Here is a 16,628-nt window from a genome sequence, read left to right on the forward strand (position 1 = left end):
CACAATTAATTGTTTTACGTATTTTTTGTAAACTTGCTGACACCATACTTCCTTTATTCATCTTTTTGATACGGGATAATCGAAACAAAGACTTCATTTTATTTTCATATAAGACCCTATTATAGGGGATCCCATTTAAAATTTTAACCACTTAACAAAAACCCTTAACAATCTACAACACGAAGACGAGACCATCCCTCGTGCGAAAAGCTTTATCAAATTCACAAATGTATACTTCCTTGTTTTTACTGAATAGAAAAGTGACGTTTTGCTTTCCTGTTCTACGCTACGTCAGTAAACCACAAATGCATCAAAGATGGTTTATTCATTCAAAGAAATACGGATATCAAACATAAAATACTATGAGTCTGGATGATCTAAATACGATAAAACATCGTTAATTAAGCTCATTAACTCCAGGTGAACTTGAAGCAGACGACGTTGTTGTTGTCCTTAGTAACGAATGTCATAAAAGTAATGATAACAGCTTGCTAATGTTTGAGAGAAACTGCGATATAGATATCTATAATGTTTATATAATATTTGATTATTAGAACTGAAGGTCAATCGTGTGTCATATATGATTGGGACATTGGATTTTATTGCTAATAGTTTGTATAGAAATGGAGCTCCAACTATCCTCTCACCTGTACGTTATACTCATTGGACTACTGTGCTTAATTACAGGTAGGCAGTTATATATCCTTTGAAATTTTTATTATGAAAATTTTAATCTGATTTCTCACCGATAAATTTTATTTCAAAAACAAAAAGGACGCCCCTGTTATAATATAGTCTTTATAATGGGCATTACTTAATTAATTATCTAAGAAAAGACACAGGTGCCCGAAGAATATGAATTATTTATATGACAAAGATTGTACATTACAAAATGCCGATAAGTCTGTAGTGTTTTTGCAAGTGAGAGAGAGATAGAGAGAGAGAGACAGAGAGAGAAAGAGAAAGAGAGAGAGAGAGAGAGGGAGAGTTTAACGTCCACTCGACACAAACTGGTTCTATTTTATTTCAATAATTCGCTTGCGCGTTGGGGTCTTTAGCAGTGGGGGAGGAAACCGGGGGACCCAGGGAAAACCCACGAGGTTGGACAGGCGACCCTACTCCTTGTCACGTACAACGGAGGGAATCGAAACTACGCCAGTTGACTCAATGACAGACCTTATTATTCAGCGCCCACGCGCTAACCATTCAGTCATCCAACCCACCTTTTTGTAAGTATTAACAAGAGTGGATTTAGGGACAAAGATACAATTACAAATTCCTGTCAGAATAGTGTAGATGGACATCACTATCGAAAGCGTCGTGACCAGGACGAAATTAGTTTGGTGTAATAAGAATGCAAAGGTGGAAGCCAAAAAGGAACCACGTTATTGAATAGCATCCGAAGCTACATCTTCCTAAACTTTTGACATCGTTTTTCATGGTTTTCGTTTGGCAAACAATGAAATGGTTAACCTACAAATATCGATGGGTGTCGAATGCAGCATATACTCACATTACCTACTTTATACTTATATAGCTAAAATGGATTTATTTTGATGTTGTATGGGCTTAACTTGCGATCAAGAATTAGTTTTTTAACAGGGGTGGCGACCATGTTTAGGGATCTGGAGCTGGGCTCTTTCCATTGACGTACCCCCGCCCACCAAAAGCGCGGTGAAGGTTATGTGTACATGCATAAAACAGAGTTGGTTTTATTTGACATTGACATTGTACATACTAATCGGTCACCTATGATTTAATCGGCTTTAATACAAACCAACAAAAACAAGATAAATTTAGTATTTTTGGCAATCCCCTGTATATCCATGATAAATATACGTATTTCCTAATTGAATCGGAAATGTCTATAATATTAATGTCAAATCATATGTCACTCGTACGTCATATAGATAAATCACCTTGGTTTTTGTTATCCCTTTTTTGTTTTTATTATATTTTTTATGTTATAAATAACGCAAATGTCTGTCGTAGCTTACAGATAGAAAAACACATCGTCGAACGCCTCTGTGAATGATCGTGTTCCAGTCCAGAGAGAGACCCCTCTAAAAATATCTTCTCATTGATATCTAAATATATTATGATTAACTGGGACTAATTTTAAAAAGAAATCTCTCCATTTGGAAGTAATATCAGATCACGCCATGTTATTTTTTTTGGCCTATGAATTATATTTCCCGTTAAACCACATTAAAGCGTTGTATTTACTGTTCTTTCCGCCTGTTAAATGAATTATTTTATTTATTTATGCTGGCGGTTCAGCCACGTGAATAAACATTCTTACAGTTTTTACTTTTGGGGTATATACCAGAAGCATGAAAACAAAAAACCCGACCCTTCCATTTGCCTTCCACATTTCACTTATAATATAATAATGTAAGAAAAAAAAGAAAAAAAAGACATCCGCAGGCAATTATTTTAGAAAACTCCCCAAATAAATGAAGCCGTCTTTAGCTCAATACTCCTTGAAATTTAACCGAAATCGGCTACACGGTGTGAAGCCAGTGTACGAACACGGCAACATACGTTTATCTTCAATAATATGTATCAGGGGCTATAACTCTAGAACTGATTTCTCGATAACGCACAAAAACAAAATGGGACATCTTTACCCCCATACTAACAATTCCTGAAAATGCGATGAACACCGACCAAGAATTAAACTTTGTAGAGTGAGTACGAATATGGTCATGTAAGTTTTTTTTATCGTCAGAGGCAATAACTCTTAAACTAATTGTCTGAAAGCGTTTCAAAAGCGTTAGGGTCATCTTTACACCAGTACTGACTATTCAGCAAATTTGATAGAAGTATACGAACGAAACTTTTTAGAATGTGTACAAATGAGTGTGGATGGACGGAAGTAAGAACGGACAGGAGCGACAACATTATACACGTGGGCGTATAAAATGTAAGACAAAACCCTATAATATAATGTATGCTGTCTACAATTAGCACCGCTTGAGAACAGACACTAACCTGGTTGACCGACATTAGAACCGCATTACAAAACAGAACACTAATGTTTGAATATGGCGGCAATACAGGTCAGAGATCTATTCCCGAAGTAGGTAGTTCTCTGCGTACAGAATGTAAATACTGGCTCCGAGAACACAAAGCAAATGAAATGAAATGAAATGGGGTTTAACGTCCTACTGTTCTGCTCCTAACCTGGGCTAATGAAGACGGGCATACGCCATACAGTGTGCTATGAGGGAAATTTTGCCCGGACAGCGGCACTACGGCCTACTCTTATATCGAATTCCAACTGCCAAGGGATATTTTAAGTGCACGCCAATGTGTACACGGGACCTCGGTTTTTCGTCCCATCCGAGTTCACAAAGCATTCTCAGATTTAAGTTAATAATTTACTCAACTTTCAATCACTGTTTATGAGAAATATCTTTGATCCAGCAACACAAAACTTTGCACATAGTTTCTTATTAATGTATTTGATACATTAAAACAACAAAAGTTTTATAAAGGGCTACATTTTGGTTAAAATAAGGCGAAAAATTTTGAGTAATTTCTTAACTTAAATCTCAGATAATTTTATTTAACGTCCGCTCCCACTGCGGTAATATCGCACTTGTGTACTCGGGTGAAATAGCTTTATTTAACGTCCGCTCCAACTGAGGTGATATCGCAGCTGTGTACTCGGGGCCAGGTGTTTTATAGGACAATGGTATTGTCTATTACTGTTTGTTTATATACCCTGTTATACAATATTAACAGCTATAGTCTATTATAATAATAGATGATTACATAACACACGATGATTTAATATGTTAATCAATAATTACATAATGATTATTTTATATTTATAGCTTAATAATCAATATCCACTCAGCAAGAGGTCGTTATGATCAATATCATGATGTATGGCGCGAGGGGGGGGGGGTGCTGACAAGGACAGCTGTTTAGTCGTTCGGATAGGACGAAAAATGAAGACCCGTGTACACATTGGCGTGTACGTAAAAGATCCATTGAGAGTTGGAATTCGATATAAGAGTAGGCCGTAGTGCCGCTGTCCGGGCAAAATTTTCCTGGCATATGCCCGTCTTCATTAGCCCAGTTCGAAGCAGAACAGTAGGGCGTTAAACCCTATTTCATGTCATTTCATTTCATATCGTTGATCAATAACCACTGAACAAATAGGTCGTTATGATCAATATCCACTGAACAATAGGTCGTTATGATCAATAATTCAGTTTATTGTCATCTGTGCTAAATATTTGTTATCTTCAACTTAAACAAAAAAGCGCAATGACCGATAATCTGTCTTTAAATACATTTTAATACCTATCAAATTCATCACGGGAGATTTTTCTTCTAATTCATAATCGCCTTAATGTGATTTAGTGAGCGCTGTTGATTATGTGGACTGTATATATGCAAAACACGGCTCTACTGCGCGTAAGAAAATTATTGAAATAAACAAACACATCATGTATTAAACTCATATCTCTATATCAAATAGATTTTTTATAACACTATTTATTCGATTAATATTTACATATTATAAAGATACAATATTTAATCATGGGATCTGAAAATAATATTTGATATTGAAATTTGAAAGAAGGTATCCTTCCTAAGGTGGCACAGTGGTTCAGTGACACCCTACAGTGCAACGGTGGCTCAGTGACACCCTGCAGTGCCACGATGGCTCAGTGACACCCTACAGTGCCACGGTGGCTCAGTGACCTCCTAAGGCACCGCGGTGGCTCATTGAGTAAGGCAAGAGCCTACTAACCCGTAGATCCAGGATTCGGTCCCATTATTGGCCGAGAATAGTTTCTCGGAATTTTCCAGCTGGTATGTCAATGGGTTAAGGTGCATGCTTTCGACCCAAAGGATGTACATAACACAGGGAGATGGGTCGCCGATCTCCACTCATGGGCTTTCTCTGGATCCCCCACTTCCCCCCACCACCACGCTGTTAAAGACTCCCGTGAACACCGATTTCGTTTTGTAATATTTACCACATTAGTCTACGGAAACGATCTAGTTTGTGCTGAGTGGACTCCACCAGTAATTTTGCTGGTAATGATAATACCAAGTAACAACAGCCACCATTGTTATTTTGGTAAAGAATATCGTACGTTATGTGACTCTCGTCTATTCAAGATGGATATTCAGGAAACATTTTAATTCTGTTTAATTTATCATATATATATTCCTTTCAGAGTCTACAGCAAAAAAATGTAAAAATTTTGAAGAAGACTGTCTTGATGTTGAGTAAGTAATTTATACCCTTTTTTGAGAGCCACGGTGGCTAAGTGGGTAAGACGCTGGCTCGCTAGCCTGGAGGTCGTGTTTTCGACGCCTACATTGGCCGATAAACTTCATCGGGATTTTCCGACGTAGTTCCCCCCTTGTCAGTTGTGCTGGACGAAGGGCCTGACAAGGACTGTATAGTCATTCGGATGAGACGAAAAACCGAGGTCCCGTGTATACATTGCCGGGCAGTAAAATATCCCTTGGCAGTTGGAATTCGTTACAAGAGTAGGCCATAGTGCCGCTGCCCGGGCAAAATTTCCCTCATAGCACACTACATAGCGTAGGCTATGTCCGTCTTCATTAGCCCAGTCGGAGCAAATAAGTTAAATTAGAGTTTTGCATTGCAAAACACGATTGTGTCCCTTTGACCACTGTCCTGCCTAGTGAACTATTCCACGACAATAGCCTAATAGCCGTTATTGTTGTTCGCACAAACTATAACCCATATGTAGCACCTCTAAAAAAGTAAACATACCCGGACCCTCGTACAAAATGGAATGTGTTTAATAGGTTATTGATGTCTGGGCCAATATGAGAAGTAATTAGGTGTACGTACTGGGAAATGAACAAACAAATATTTCGAAGACGTGGTCTAAATCTCTGTACTACTTTCGTTTTTGTTTTAAATAAAACACAAAATAAAATGAAATGGAATAGAGTTTAACCTGTTGTTAGACATCAACCCGGCTGATAGCGATGGGCATTGTGCTATGGGGGATAATTGGCCTGAGCAGTGGCGTTTTTACGAATATGGCAGAAACTGTGTGCATCCATTCTTTTCAAATTCTAGTATTCATACGCAACACCTTTATATACGTCTTTATATTTAAATCCCCGTGTTAAAGGTCAGTTCGAAATATACGGATTCAAGAAATTTGATTCTCCATTTTATTTTGTTTTCAGACCGTCACCGGAAGTGCTGGGTATAACTATAGTTCTGTGTGCCGGAGCTTTACTCTCCATTTTATGTCCTATTATATGCCTAATAAAACCATGTAATACAAAATGGAAGAGAATATTAAGTGAGAAATTAGGCTGGGATTTTCAAAGCCCGACTTCAAATTCGGAAATACGCATTAATCAAATAGAACGTAAGTTTTGTTTATATAGTCCTCGACCCTTCCGCCGTGTCCGTCTGTCGGTAACCCGCCTGTCGTCCACAATGTCTTGCGACCTCAATACATGCTACATTTATCACGATATAAAATTGATAATATGTTATTTACATTAGTGAGACGAATAAACGTATTGATTTCGGATACAAATTTGCGTGTTATTATCCTTGAATTTTGTGAACACTCTAATGAAGTTTATGGAATTTTAATAATTGTCGTTAATTACTTCTAGAATTATGGCCCGTGTTCACCTGTTAAATCTGTTGAACGCTATAGCGACACAATTGTGTGAAATTTGTGTGCATTGTTCAGAACAGACATAAAAAATTCCATCGAATTTCCACTAATTATTGTGCATTGTGTGCATTGTTCAGAACAGACATAAAAAATTCCATCGAATTTCCACTAATTATTTTCAGAGTTATGGGCCTTGATCTGACTCTAATTTTGTGAATGGTTTCAAAGTTAAAGTGATCACCCGATCTACTTTAAATTTATATTCCTCGATTCAATTAGTGTGATGAATAATAATGACAACGATTTCTGATAATTACTTATAGGGTTATGGCCCTTGAATTTAAAGATATTATACAGTACATGTATATTAAGTGTGGTTTAATGGTCGATGGCGAGACATTAAGTACTAATACACTGAAACAGCACGAGGGACGTCAGTCCCGGGCTGTTGTTTCAATATATTACGCAATGTTTTAAGCTCAAAACCATTAAATAACTTAAAATACAGGCACTCGCACGTCCTTTGCAATGAGATACGTCACCCGCGTCCAAAATTTCAACTAGTATAAATAATGTACGCTTTGCACATTGCCCGTACCATTATTTGAAATAATGAATGATACGCCAAAATCAAAGGATGATGCCATATTAGTATTTTAATATTACTTAAAGATTCACAGCGCGACAACCTTTATAGATGCCGGACGACTTAGCTGCTCCTGACGAATGTTTTATTGCCTTGCAATCTATCCTACTATATTCACATTACTCTTGTAAAAATAACCATCGTTGTGTTTTCTAGGAGGTGGAAATCGAGAAGGTTCAAGGCAAGCTGTAGAGACGACAGCAATATCTATTATAGATTTACCGCCATCTTACGATGAGGTCATCAAGAACTCCAATCTCTACAGTTTTCATAAAACAACAGTGGCCCAATCTGTGGACAACAATAGCCCTACAGCTTTACCATCATGATTGGAATCAGGAACGTTATTTACGTGTCTCTGTAGTAATTGGTGACAAAAATAAAAAACCTAAACATTTGTGGATTAAAATTACCGTGTTTTATAACGAAAAACGAAAACGTTTAGACAATTAAGTAATTTTACTACATAAAGGTTTTGTTTAATGTAATCCGAAGTATTAAAACAATTACGTCATCTGTCACACTTCCGGTTACATACTTAACCAATCGATTTTATTGGTTGATGAGATATCACTTATGGATCAATGATATATAATATATTACATGACTTGCAATACGAGTAAGCTATAAACTCAGCAGTATTGTTGAAAGTTGTTTAAATCAGGGTCACGGGTACGATCTAAAGGGACAAACATTTAGGGAGCTTATCTATTGGACACTTTGTCCTTTGTGACAAATTTGTATACCTACACAGTGACCCACAGGTTGGCTATAAACATTCCATTTTTAGATATATATGTATTGTAAAGTTTTATGTAAAGGAACACGATTTAATATTTTGACATGGCCAATTGTCCATCTATTTAAAAAAAATGAGCCCCTCTAAGGAAAACATTATCCATATGGATTTCCTTTATATAAGAACATCCAGCCCCATCAAACATAACCACCGTATAGAGCCCCGCTAAGGAAAACATTATCCAGATTTATTTCCTTTATATACGAACACCCAGTCCCACCAAACATAACCACCGTATATTTATTCCATTTATTGTTATTTTATAGTTTTTAGTTCATACACGTATTTCATTTTTTCATAACTTAATATTTATTTCCAGACAACTATACTCTTGTGACACTCGAGACTATGGTCTCGTTATGGGGCAAACAGAGGCGGATCCAGGAATTTTTACAGCAGGGGGTTTGCCAGGTCCCCTTTAAGGAAATTTGACAGTTGACAATGCATGATGCTATCACATCGTCTCCAAATTACGTAGGCATACATACACACTGAGCTTTTTAAAGAAAGAAATCCAACCCCCGTTTGACGTCAATTTTTATTTTAAATTAATAGGATTACATTGTGATTTAGCTTATATGATGCAAAGTATTAATTGTGATATCACACATAACTATATCATCATCTCGCGCTTTGAATGCCCATCCCATCCAACCATCTGATGATAAAGGATAAAGCTCTGGATCCGCCCCTGGCAAAGTTTAAATAAACGCTGGTCGTTTTATCTTGTTTACGTTATATTTATTAATTATATTTTTTTTGTATTATTATAACCACCGGCATTAACTCGGACATACTACTCCATTTTTATGTACATAAAATAATTTTTTAAACTGACATGTATAGTTGTGATTTCTGGAATGGAATTGGGTTTAACGTTTCTGCAACACAATGGTATTGGTTTTTTTTATCTCAGTGGGAATACCGAGGATTTTATGGCATACGAGAAAGAAAATGAAATAAAATAAAATGGGGTTTAACGCCCTACTTTTCTGCTCCGAACTGGTCTAATGAAAACGGGCATACGCCATACAGTGTGCTATGAGGGAAATTTTGGAGTTCCAGGTGTTAACGGGTGGCTGTGGATTTCCGGAATTGTTTTTAAACATGGCTTAGATTAGTATTAAAGTGGGGCGGGCAGCTCTTTTTCTTGTTGTTAAATACATAAAAACACAGTGTTTTGAAGAGTTAAATCAGTAATATTGGGCGTGTCTGGTACCCCACCAGACTCAGTTTATTTCTTAAAAAATGTTCACAATTTCACGTGGGTTGCTGCAGTCTGGAGTTACGCTCAAACACAAACGCTTAATATGGGAGAATCGATAACGAGTTGGCAGTTCTCACCATGATAGTTACAAACTAGATAATGTAAAAGCAATTTGCTGAAAATTTCATTCAAATTGATCCACTATGAACCGAGAACAAAGCGATTGAAATTTCCGCATAGCCTCGATCATCATTACTAAAGTTAGTACGATAAACAGCATAGTCTCGATTATCCACTTAATCGTTAAATTGTGAAGGAAAGTTATGCAGTAAATCGGCTCACAATCCACTAAAGATGGCAGGCTAGCGATGCCATCTAGAGTTGATTATGGTCTGGATAGGTTAATTAATATCTAATTAATAATTTAGAAAACATTTCAGGCCCAACGAAAGACCTGCAATAGACAGATTTAGCTCTTGCATAATGTATGTTTAAGGCCCGTTTTCCATGTACGCGTTTTCGTGGCCTTTCCATGCGCGTTTTCGTCGGCGAAAACGTAGATCTAATTGAAATATAATGGGACTGTTTCCATGTAACACGCGAAGAAACGCAACGAAAACGCGTACATGGAAAACGAGCTTACGTCATTGGTGGATATTCGAATGTGTGCGTATAGGGTATAAGGGTTAAAAGAAATAATTGACACCGAAAGCTAACAAAACGTTGTTAGAAATCAAGCTAATCTCTTCGGACAAAAACAAAATTCGGTTACGGGCAACAAGAGACTGGATACAATCTTGCTCTCAACCAAAGACAATTGTCAATGGCAGTTATTCAGAGCCCGTGTGTTAACGCTCTTAGACAGACTCTAGCCTTTTCCCAAATTTTCGTTGGGTAGAACGTTTTCTACCACAGATGGAGCAACATGTGGCAACCTCTTGCTCGAAAGCACATACGATGAGGTTCACCATGGAAAACTGGAGATACACAAACTGGAAGTAAAGACTAAAACACATGCCATTTTCCGTCCTACATTCCACCCTAACCAACCCCCCAACTCTCGTATCCTTCCGCCTGAAAATCATGAGTATTCGCCAAAACCTGGCAGAAAATGTATTTTCAAACTCTTTTCTTCGATTCTACCTCCACCAAAGAGTCAACAAAAATCGCCATGCAAATGGGGGAAAAGGGAAAGGGAGAGAAAGACTAAAAATAACTTTCGCCCTACATTCGCCCAAAGACGTAGGAATATTTGGCGAGCTGTGTCCAAATACTGCAATTTCAACATGTGTGCTAGTCTCCCTACTCTCATAAATAATAACAATTGGTTATCTACAATATTGCTATATTATGTCTAATTGTTATTTCGAATCCCTTTGAGTTAGACGCTGGTTCGCTAGCTGGGAGGTATCGAGTGCGGTTTCCCCTTGTCAGTAGTGCAGGACGGAAGGCCCGACAAGAAACAGTGTATGTAGCAAAAACCGTCTTCTTCTTTCTTGCCTATTTTGGATCTTAGGGTGCGTATTAAACTGACATAAATAAAAAATGTCTGGGGACGGAAAAATACCATCTTAACCACGTTATAACCGTTTGGATGCGTGTATTTCAGAAAGTGAAACGAAGTTAACTTAATTTGTTACCGTGTCTGCTTTATGTTGTTAAGAGGTTCTATTTTACAAGACTGTATTATTGATAGTGTTAAGACACAGTGTTATTAATAATAGATAAATTACGGGTAGATTTTATCGATTCTAACGGGACCCATCAATTAGATATACTAATCAAACTTGGCAATCTCATAGACTAAAGTGATAAAAGCATGTCATTACTACAGCCGAGAGATCTGTTACCCTCTCACACAGGCCCACACACACCGCCAACGGCAATGTCGACTCACATCATACCAATAATATGATCGATGGTTACCAATATGATGAAAAATGCGGTTATTATACGTTCGATGAAGATTATTACTTGAACAGCTTTCTCGTGATATTTGCTGAAAACAAAACCCCATCATCAATCATATTTGGTTGTTCATTTATTATACGTACTCCCAAATACACAATAAATTTCAGAAAGATCAGATCATATTCATACCTCGTTGACATTTATTCAAGGGATATAAAATAACTTGAGGTTACCAAGAGAGCTTTAGAAATTTACACATGGCTTTTTTCAGATAAGAGTTAATAAGTTGCCAGGCCATAAAACATTTGCCCACCAGCAGACCATTCGTCTAAGATGTCACCATTTGAATGTTTCAAAGTTTGCAGCACTATTTTAGTGATAACAGATATCAGTTTAGTAAATATATCATTTATTTACATCAGTAACAATTTATTAAACAGCTACATAAATACAGCAGGAACTAAACTACTCCAGGAAGATAAATTAAACATCAACACGGTACATTAATATAGTATTTAACGATTTCGCCCTTGTGCCTCGGCAGAGACTGAACTCGATGAGCCCATTTGCCAGTCTCTGCTCCTATCTTCTCCTCCTCGCTCGCCTGTCAAACTGTCAGCAAACTCCTGGTTATGTAGCGCCCGACAATAGAGAAAATAGATAAGAGTCATGACCATATCTGGAATTGCCTATTTATGACGTCATTGTATGATTAACTGACCAGTGCGTATTTCCTTTGAAGTCATGCGGAGCTTGTATACAGATTATATGTAGTTTGTAAATGACACATGGGATTAATTACATGTTTAATTAGATTATAGTCAGTTCGTGTCTAACAATCAAAAACCAGCTGGGGTCAATAATTGCTATGCGCCTAAATGATCGTTCAATTTGATGGAAGTTATAGAGCACTTTGTCACAAGTTATGTAAAGAATTTCTACCTAAAGACAGTTTGAACAAAACTATTGAAAGGGCTGACTTTTGCTTGAAGTGGTAGGACGCTGTAAAATATTAATTCACATGCATACTTCAGCTTTCGGAAGATATAAAAAGTCCCTACCGGAATCTCTATTCGCCCACGCCCCCTTTAATAAATCTATAAAGAGTCGAACACGGGGTTGACATTTTAAAACGCAAGTTCTACTAATTAAACACAGCGAGGTTTCTACTAGAATGACGACAACTATCTTCGAGGCAAACTAGAGTGGAACTTAAACGACATACAATAATAGATAGACATCCATAATGACAATATGTCCGCAAGAACATGATTCCAGCGGTGATAATGTTCTGGCGTCATTTTCTTTTTGAATAAACAAAATATTGTTTACATATAAAAAAAGAAATGACGCCAGCGGTGACAATGTTCTTTTCCATCAATTCTTCGCTCTTCAGTCTGTACATAAAAGTAGGCGATTAAACCAAATTTCCATCATCTTGAGGGAGCCGTGGTGGCTCGCTAACCTGACGGTCCCATGTTCAATCCCGGTGCTGAGCGTAAAAGTTCATCGGACTTTTCCAGCGTGGTTAACCCGTGGTGCAAGAAGTAGGACCTGGCAAGGTACAACGTATAGTCTTTCGGGTGGGACGGAAAACCGAGATCCCGTGCACATAAAAGACAGTTGGAATCCCCTATAGCATACTCTATGGCGTATGTCCGTCTTCATTAGCCCAGTTGGGGCAGTAGGAACAGTAGGATTTATTTCTTCAACTTGAAAAAACACTAACAACAGCAGCAGATATTACTTGCAAAAATTATTTAAAAACAAAATACTGTTTTTCAACTGGTTAAGCGAGTTTTAAATTCAGATTTAAATATACTCATAGATGTACAACTTCTTATCTCATACGGAAGTTTATCCCACAGTTTTAGAGCCATTACAGAAGTTAAAGGCAGGTTATTATTTTGGAATTAAGAATAACAACTCGTATCAATCCATGCCAGATGCAGAACTTTGTGAAATTTAAATTAGATTTAAAAAAAAAATCAACCATATTGAATGACATATCAATCACTCACTAGTGATTAGCCGAAGATAACAGATTCAATTTACAAGGATGTCAATACAATCATTTTAGCATTGATTTTGGATGACTGGTAGATTTGAGAACAATCACATTCTTGTTGTCATGATATTCTTAATGTAAATGTTTGTTCCCGAGAATTAGAATCGATGAATGTCTTATACGATATTGAGATCACAAACTCTAAAAACATCATTTGGAAAAATTAATATTTTACTCATCTTTCAAATCTTTTAGCATCAAACGAGAAATAACAAAAAAATGGGAAACATTGCCCTCTTCAAAAAATATTAATGGGATTGATACCGAATGCATTTGGATGTAGGTTCCTCTTCTAGAAAATGTTTTAAAAAGCATAATTCGTTTTTACAATCTTTTTTTGCAATTAAAATTGCGAGAAGCATTCATTCCATGTCTTCTTTTCAACAAATTCAAAAGTAATCGAATCAAACGCTTTTTGAATAAATCTCGTTGAATTTTCTTTTCTGGAAATAAATCAAAATCACCGAGCTCTGCCACACGTTTTCCTGTTTATTACGTTCCACGTAATTAAGCTGGAAGAGAAGTTATTTGAGCATTCTCCAAAGTATATAGAATTAGCGCTTCGCCAACGAAAGAACAATTTTTCTGAAAATAGATTCAATGAAAAACGGACATTGCCGATTACGCAAAATGATTTTAAAACCTATTTCCTGTTTGTCATTCAATGTTATTTTGACGGGAGAAGTATAAGGTAAGGGAGCAGTCATTGATTTTATAAGAAGTTTTGTAATCTGATTTGTCAGTATTGATATAGAGTTCATCCCACAACTTAGTCTCTGAAGATCTGTCTGAATGTGACGTGATTAGTTGGTTTAATCAAATCAGCACAAGGAGTTCTCAAGTCTTTGGGTTACAGATCTAATTGTGTCAGAAAAGAAGCTAGTTTGTTCGATACCAAAGTTGCACAATACTCTGTATGAGGAGACGAATAATAGTTATCAGTTAAGAATCATCAGATTATTGTGTTACGAAGCCATTGCTGGTTACTAAATTTTATGAATAAGTGTTCCAGTGCGGAGAACTTTGCTCTGACTGCGGCATTTCCGGTTTTTCTTTTTAGAATTAGAACTGAAATTGTTAAGATGTCGTAATGAAGATTACCAATGTTCACACGATGGGATGCTCGTGTTTCATTCCCTCAAAAATAAGCAACATGAAAGAGAGGGTAAAAGAGGGAGGGGGGGGGCGGTATTTGGAACGAAAAAACATTTGGTATAATTTTATTTTAATAATTCTCGGTCGCTTAAAGGTCTTAGTACCCAGCGAAACTAGGCGACTCTAGACCTTTGTTACGTTTAATCCAAGCCTCGCGCCGATAGCCTGGTTAGATAATGGGCCTAAAGTGTACAGTGAACAAGTGTGTCCCCCCCCCCCCCCAACCGGCACCCGACACCGTGTACATCTAGCAATATCTAGTTTAAACAGGCATTATGCAAGAGCTAAATCTGTCTATTGCAGACCTTTCTTTAGGCCTTAAATGTTATCTAAATTATTAATTAGACATTAATTAACTTATCCAAACCATAATCAATTCTCGATGCCATCGCTAGCCTGTGATATTTAGCGGATTGGAATACGGTATGCTGTTGATGATTTACCGTGAAAATGACAATCGAGGCTACTTGGATATTGTATCGCAGGTATCTAGGCACAAAGTGGAGTAATTTGATTAAAATTTACAGCATATTCTGTTTCCATTATATATTTTTTTTAACTATTATAGCGAGAACTATCAGCTGTTTATATAATCTTACCTAATGCCCATTTAATGCACGAGCATTTCCCTATTTTAAAATTTGTATAGTATCTAAATAAACTGAAGTGTTTGTGGATAATGTGATTCAGATAAATAATCAATCTGTCTTGGTCAACATAGCAGACGTATTAGACTGCTTCACCCAATGTGTATTAGTTGCTAGACGTCTGGGTATTATTTAAACATCAACATCTATACAAGTTCTTGATTAGTTGACCAAATCATGATGACTACGGCAGTGAACGAATCTTTACCACACGGTGGAAAACGTGTGAACTGACTCTCTCGATAGACGACAAATCCTCTCCCGTGTCCTGCAATACTTTAACGCAATGAAATGGGGCTTATAACATCTTACTGTTCTGCACGGAATGGGTTTATGAATATGGAGCTTAGCCAATGGACCTCGAAATTCTGCCAACTGTGTGATGTCATGTTGATGGGGCCTTATAAAATAAAAGGGTGAATACCATAGGCTAATGACGACTGGTCCAAGTCAGCAATAATGGCGCCCAATCTCTTGATTTACATCAATTTGTTTTCGATTATTTGATTATTAGTGATGGGAAAAGCTGATTGTTTTCAATGATTAAGCGAGAGAGATGGGGTTTAACGTCCACTCGACACACACTAGGTCATTTCGGGGCTAACACATGGTTCAATTTTATTTCAATAATTCGCTTGAGCGTGGGGGTCTTTAGCAGTGGGAGGAAACCAGAAGACCTGGCGAAAATCCACGAGGTTGGACAGGCGACCCTACTCCTTGTCACGTACAACTGGGGAATCGAAACCCTGCCAGTTGACTCAATGATAGACCGTATGATACAGCGCACGCGTGCTAACCATTCGGCCATCCAAATCCCTGGCTTGTTTAATAATTTAATGTTCGATGTAGGCTTATTTAAGTAAAGTTGCTCAGGGTGGTGGGATATTGCCAGAGTAGTGGGGAAAGTAGGTTGCAATAAAGTGGGGGTGGGGGGAGTGAGGGTAAGCGGAACATTCAAATTTTATTTTATTGGACGGTTCTTAAAATTGGTTCCACTGTAAATTATTGGGGGAGGAAGTGTCTATCCCCACTCAGCCCATCCCCAATCTGAATGTCTCGATGTCAACGGGTCTGGTTGTAATAACGCTCAATTCAATCGTTAAAAATATATTCCATTTGCGAGAGTTCTCTAATGTACCACTGTTTATTGTAACTGACAGACCAAAGATTGTTTCTGTATAGAAGGATAGATGGTGCATGTTATAGCACTATAATAAAATAACGGAGAAATTGTTAGAGACAAATGACAGAATGAATAACAAAAGTGATGTAAGAATTGTCAAGATCGATAGAACAAAAAAGTGGAATGTCTTTGTAATGTAATTGAAGACAAGAGAGGTCTTTGATTAGAGAATATTTATAACTGAAGAAGTTTGGCTTTTAAATAAATGAGGTTCATCTTGGAGATTGAAGAAAAATGAAACGTTGAATTAATTTGACCATTAGTCTTTAGAGACCGACATATAATGTTGCAAGCTGTCGTCGTTTAGATTAAAAAGAGGCGATTGGGACCCGAGTGCTCATTAATCTTAAACGCTGTATTTA

General features: G+C 37.2%; 1 long non-coding RNA gene across 1 annotated transcript; it reads left to right on the forward strand.

Annotated features, from left to right (window-relative positions):
* Window positions 1–374: 374 nt before the first annotated feature.
* LOC126827331 (uncharacterized) lies at window positions 375–8,932 on the forward strand. Its single transcript, XR_007682655.2, has 4 exons — window positions 375–687; window positions 5,205–5,256; window positions 6,202–6,389; window positions 7,453–8,932. It is a non-coding gene; the product is annotated as an uncharacterized LOC126827331 (long non-coding RNA).
* The last annotated feature ends 7,696 nt before the right edge of the window (window positions 8,933–16,628 follow it).

The sequence above is a fragment of the Patella vulgata genome, chromosome 7 (genome assembly GCF_932274485.2).
Source record: "Patella vulgata chromosome 7, xgPatVulg1.2, whole genome shotgun sequence".
Classification (NCBI taxonomy): Eukaryota; Metazoa; Mollusca; class Gastropoda; family Patellidae; genus Patella; species Patella vulgata.